General features: G+C 37.0%; 1 pseudogene; it reads right to left on the bottom strand.

The window, feature by feature from the left end:
* The window catches only part of LOC147449036 (agamous-like MADS-box protein AGL11), a 75822-nt pseudogene extending 72906 nt beyond the window's left edge, over positions 1 to 2916 (bottom strand).
* Positions 2917 to 6000: the final 3084 nt, after the last annotated feature.

The raw sequence follows: 6000 nt of genomic DNA on the forward strand, positions 1-6000 counted from the left end.
CTCCTCTCCTTCCTTAATTTGTACAAGGTTATAAGCACCACGAAGATCAATGTTGGTGAATACCTTAGCTTTTCCAAGTCGCTCAAGGAGTTCATGCATTAATAGTAGAGGGTAGCGATTCTCGACATTGAATCTTCCATCAAGCCTCCGTAGTCCACACACATGCATAGAAAACCATCCTTTTTCTTCACAAAAAGTATTGGTCCCCTTTTGTTGTGGTGACTTTGCATGCCATATAAACCCCTTGGCTAGGTCTTCATCAATGTACTTTTGAAGCTCTACAAGCTCATCTTAGGATAGCTTGTATATTGGGCTAAAGGGTGGTTGAGTCTCTTTCTGGTTCAGTTCCACAATCGTAAGTTCGATGCTCAAGAGCATCTTAGCATTTTTAGTTTCAAATAAATCTTTGTGATCATGATACTAAGATGGTAACACTTCCATGTTCCTTTCTGTGGAGGAGTCAAATGATATTGCATAAATCAAGAATGACGGGTTTCTTTTGGCTACACGCATGAAGACTCTGATTCCAATCAACATCTGGATTGTGTAACTCTAGCCACTAAAGGCCAATACTTAGTGGATTTGATAGGTAGCATATGACATTGAAAGGTATCTTAGAGAGTTTCTCATTTATTTTCACCTCCAGTGGTTGGATCTTATACTTGATGTCTCCTGAAGCAAGTGGACGGCCATCAATCACCTCCATAGATGTTGGAGCTGGTTCTTCCACAAACATCAAGCCTTGTTGTTTAGCAAATTCTTCATTGATGAAACAAATAGTGGTGACACTATCCAATAGAGCTTTCAACTCAACTTGGTCTTTTGGTATGCAAATCCTTATTGGTATGATGCAACTAGATGTTGCAACAACAGGTATGAAGAGACCTTGTTGCTTGGTGTGCACATAGTCCAACCGCATGATCTCTACTGAGGTTGTATGTCCAGGTGTCGCAAATTTGATGGAGTTATAATTCTCTCTATCTTAGGCTTTCTTTTGTCTAGGTGCCCCACAATACATGCATAGACTATTTATTCTTCTTTATTGCTTGTCCTCCTGTCATGAAAGTGGTTTAAAACTTGTTGCATCAATCTGCATGGTTTTGATGTTCATTTCTTGGTTTCTTAAACCCCCTTCAGTAGAGGATATTATTGTAAAGGAGGTGGGTGGGGTTTCCTCCTATCTCTTCTCTTGTCATCTTTCAAAGATCCTATTGTCACACTCTATGGCTTGGGATGTGAACTCACTTAGGATTTGAACCTTTGGCATGGTAAGCAAGAGATCTTCTACATCATCTCTTAGACCCCCTAGAATTGGTTGATGAAATAATCTTCATCCAAGGTTAAATCCCATTATGTGATTTTCTTTAATTCAAATGCATATTCGATGTAGGGTGATGGCCATGTCGTAACTTGCAAAGCTTAGTTTTGGAAACTATTGCGCTATCTACTTCCCCCAAGGTTGCTAAAAATTCTTTTGCAAAGGCCTTAAAGTCATAGAGTGAGGAGAGTCCCTTTTCAAGCAGGGGTGAAAACCAAGGGAGGGTCATACCTAAGAGGAACGTTCCAATGAGACCATCTTGAGAAGCACCACCAGGGTAGCGCTCAGGTTGCATGCATATGAATAGCTTCACTTGTTAGAGGAAGCCTCTAAACTTTCATCTCATCCCGTCAAACTTTTTAGGTATACTGATCTTGGGCTCCTTTCTAGTTTGGAGCAGATTTGTTGACAGCATGGTTTGATTATGGGCATGGCTAGTTTTTCATAGCTCTTGAACCTAGAGTTGAAGCTCTTGTACGACCGGACTTAAGGAGGATGATTGCTCCACCTGTAATTGTGTGTTGCTCTCATGTAGATCTTGAATTTTTTGCTGCAAGTTTTGCAAGCTAGACATAACACCTTACAGAGCAGACTCCATGGATAGGCAAAATCAAGAAGTGGAGTCTTTGCCAAACTATTACGAGCATGTCTTGAGCTAGAAGAGAGTAAGAGGAGGTGCTCACAATATGCAAGATCTTGAAACTTGATCATAACACTTAATGTTGATTACAAGACTAAATACTTGATTAAGAGAACTTGACTACAAAACTCAAATTACAAAGCTTGACGACCTACACGGCAAGAATTGATTACAAGAACAAGACTTGATAACAAGACAAAAAAATAGAAGAGGCCTTATCTCGAGGGAGACTCACAACTAGTGTTGGAAAGATCAAGGGGCTTGTAGCCCAAGACCTCTATTTATAATAGAGCTTAAGGAGGTTTGGACCCTTCTTGGTTCTTCCTCAAGTTTAAGGAGGCTAAGAACCTTCTAGGTTCTTCCTCAAGCTTAAGGAGGTTAAGAATCTTCAAGGTTCTTCATCAAGATTAAGAAGGTTAAGAACTTCTTCCTCAAGCTTAAGGAGGTTAAGAACCTTAGGTTCTTCTTCAAGATTCTAGAAGTTTCTAGGACCTTCTAGATATTTCTTCAAGATTCCTAGATTCTTTTAGAACTCTTCTAAGAGGTTGCATCTGTGACACGTTCCTCCTAAGAAGTGCTCTTGCAAATCTGTGACTCACATTGCAATCATAGGTGAATGCTCTTCACTTCACCATAAGGCAGTCAACCATGGCCAGTTTCTTGCCTGTTTTGGATTGTATTCTCCACACTTGTTTCTACGGATGTAGGCTACATAGCATTGACAGAAACATATTGACTCCTATGTCACATGGATCAATTAACAATTTTTTATGCTCTTTTTCAAAAATTTTATTTATATGAAATCTAATATGTTAACAACACCAAAAAATCAAAGTAATTAGACAAAGAATCACAACATAAACCATAACTTATCTTATAAAGCTTTATACCTTAGTCTCTCCTCCATGTATGCTAGCTTTTCCTTATATTGTATCACCTCATGTGTCCAATACTGCATTCATAAGGAAACACATGCACAATTCATGGGCACTGACATTAAACTAAGAACAAATAATCTTTTTAGATTGTTTTCGTAATTTTGTAGATAGATGAAAAAGGATTAAGCTAATATATTGACAACACGTTTCTATTTTTACACTCTTCTCTAACTTTGCAACTTAAAAGAATGTTGCAAATTCAATCTCAATATGCAATGCTTGTTTCACAAATAGAAGGGAATTATCAATTTTATAATTTTTATTTAGCTTTAGTAACCATTGGAAAAAAACTTTGCTCGTTTCTGATGTCACCCTTCTTTCATTAATGTTTTTAAACAAAACGAACCATCAATGTGTGAAGATTTGTCAACTTAGAAGCTACCATGAACCTTATCTAAAAATGAGTGTATACTTAAAATGTTTAAAATAATTTGATTTTTTCAAGTAAAAAAAGAGAGATATGGTACAATAGAATCCTAAAAGTATTTATTATTGCACCAAATTTGAGTCTACACCAAGTGATCTAAAGTGTCGTACATAAATATTTGAAAAACTTATCTTGATACTTAAATCCTAAATTCTAGAGGATGATCTAAATTTTTTTAATTTCTTTAGAGATTCCAAAAGGTCTCTGAGGCTGATGTCAATCACGTTGACATCACAACACCAACAACATTGGCTTGTGGAGTGTGACAAATGGATTGCACAAAACCTAGCTAGATAGGTCTCAAGTATGGTGATGGAAAGAGTAGATGGGATGGACACATCCTAGTTAGAGCTCCATCTTCTCTTAGCATACACTTCCCATCTCTTTAACCTGATGCCCCTTACAAGACATTTGTTACAACTAAAAATTTGATCCTATTTGGTGAGGGAGAGCAGGTCCACATGCCACTTAGAGAGGGAGACAAACCCTAGTTAGAGCTCCATCTTCTCATGAAGGCAGATGTCCCTCATGTTGATAGCACAACACCAACAAGATGGGCTTGCGGAGTGTGTCATATGTTTTGCACAAAACCTAGCCAGAGAGGTCTCAACTATGGTGATGGCAAGAGTAGTTGGGATGGACACACCCTAGTTAGAGCTCCATCTTCTCTTAGCATAAACTTCCCATGTCATTGACGTAATTCCCCTCTACAAACCATTTGTAACACATACACATTTGATCCTATTTGGTGAGGGAGAGTAGGTACACATGCCACCTAGAGAGGGAGACATAGATTAGGGGGTAAGCTAGTAGTTTGAATGTAGATTGTCATGGCAAAGTAGAGCCAAAGAGAGATTGTCCCACCATGTAGGGAGGGGGATGGTGGAGGGGAGAGAATCCCAAAAGATTCGAAATGAATTGGTTTTTTGAAAATGGGTGTGCCGGAGCGGATCAACTTTAAATATATTCTATGTAGTTTTGAGTTTGGTAAACTCATTGAGTATTTATGAATTATTTTACTTTTATTGTACTTCAAAAGGCAAGTTCATCCATGTAATTAGATGCTTATAGTATGTTCAATATTTGAATCTTCACGCAAACTCAAAATAGCTCAATGTTTTCTTTTCATACCCATTTTATGTTATATAATGTCTCATAAACTAATGGAGAATTCCTTTCTAGGAATCGGGCTGGTGGAGGATAGCGTGGGGGTTTGAGATTATAGGAATTGTCCCTTAGCATGTTATCATGTGCTGGTCTACCAATTATGTATTTGTTTAGTAGCCCTTAAATTTAAAAACTATATTTGTTTTACAATGTAACATTATTTGTTTTAGTGAGGACCCAACTCCATTTCACTTTTATCAAACCAAGAGGTTATCTCTTTTTTTAAAGGAAAATAGTTCAATTCTTAGCAATTCCATAAATTTTTAGATCTGCTAATTGAATAGTTCTGTTAATTGATTAGATCAAGAGTGTGAACCCCCTCCTTTATGGGGTTAAAAGTATACACCTTTCTCTTAAAAGAGGTGGTAAAATTGGCATTGTCGGAAAAACACAAGTCCTTGCTCAGTATCGTACTAGGCTAATTAGTTTTTTGTTTTTGATAAGGAAACTAATGTATGAACACTAAATTGATCATTGAGATAATTTATTGCTTTCAGATGACTCATTTACTTGAGCCTTACACATAGAAATGAACCCTAACTTATGACTCGTTTACATGATGTAAATAGGTTTAATATGAGAAATCCGAGGAGGATTATTGAGACTTACATTCATGCTAATGACACAACTTTCTAATCAAACTAGTAATCAAGATTCCAATGCAAAAAAAATGTAGACTAAATGGCTTATTTTCTCATTCTCAAAAGAGGACAAATAGTGGAATATATAGGCATTTAAATATCATTTGGTATGGTATCATCTTTGACTATAGCATAGAGCTAGGTGTCACTTAGTGCATGTATATGTAAGGTAGTTATTTCTAGTTGTCGGTATACCTAGTAGGTAGAGTTCACTCCCATGGTGGACAAGCGAGAGTGTAGAATATGACACATATGCCAACAAATCTCCCCTTTTGTGTCACATGTACCACCTTACAAAATCATACAAGTCAAATATCCTCCCCTAGAGAATTAACACTAGGATGTAGGATGAAAACGAACTTTCCTAGGGGTAGTAGGAAAAATAACAAATGCCTCCCCTTATAAGTGTATTTCCTCAAGGTTCTAGGGTACAGATAGTTGCTTTGTCTTCAAAGGATATCTCCCTCACTATAAAAAGCAAAGGTGAGTGATCGCCTTCATCGTCACTTATTGTGGCAATGATTTTACTTTTTTGTTTGTGAGTGTTGTTGTTATTGTTGTTGTTGTTTTCATCATTGTTTCTACCTTGACCTCTGTTGGAGTTTCCTCTATTTCTTGTACCGGATTCCTTGTATGTGTCTCTATAGAAGCAAATTTTTTTCGCATGTGTATTCTTGCCACAAATTGTGCATGGACTGACTTTATAACAATCTTTAGAAAAATGATTGCTCCTTTCACAATGCTGAGATCCTTTTTTCTTCAAACTTGCTGTTTCATAATCTCCTGTTGTTTCTTCGACTTCATTATTATTCTTCTCACAATCCTGAAAAGATTTTAATACATCTTCTATATCAAGATATTGGATATCT

This window comes from Adiantum capillus-veneris, chromosome 10 (genome assembly GCF_014529385.1).
Source record: "Adiantum capillus-veneris isolate H3 chromosome 10, ASM1452938v2, whole genome shotgun sequence".
Lineage (NCBI taxonomy): Eukaryota > Viridiplantae > Streptophyta > Polypodiopsida > Polypodiales > Pteridaceae > Adiantum > Adiantum capillus-veneris.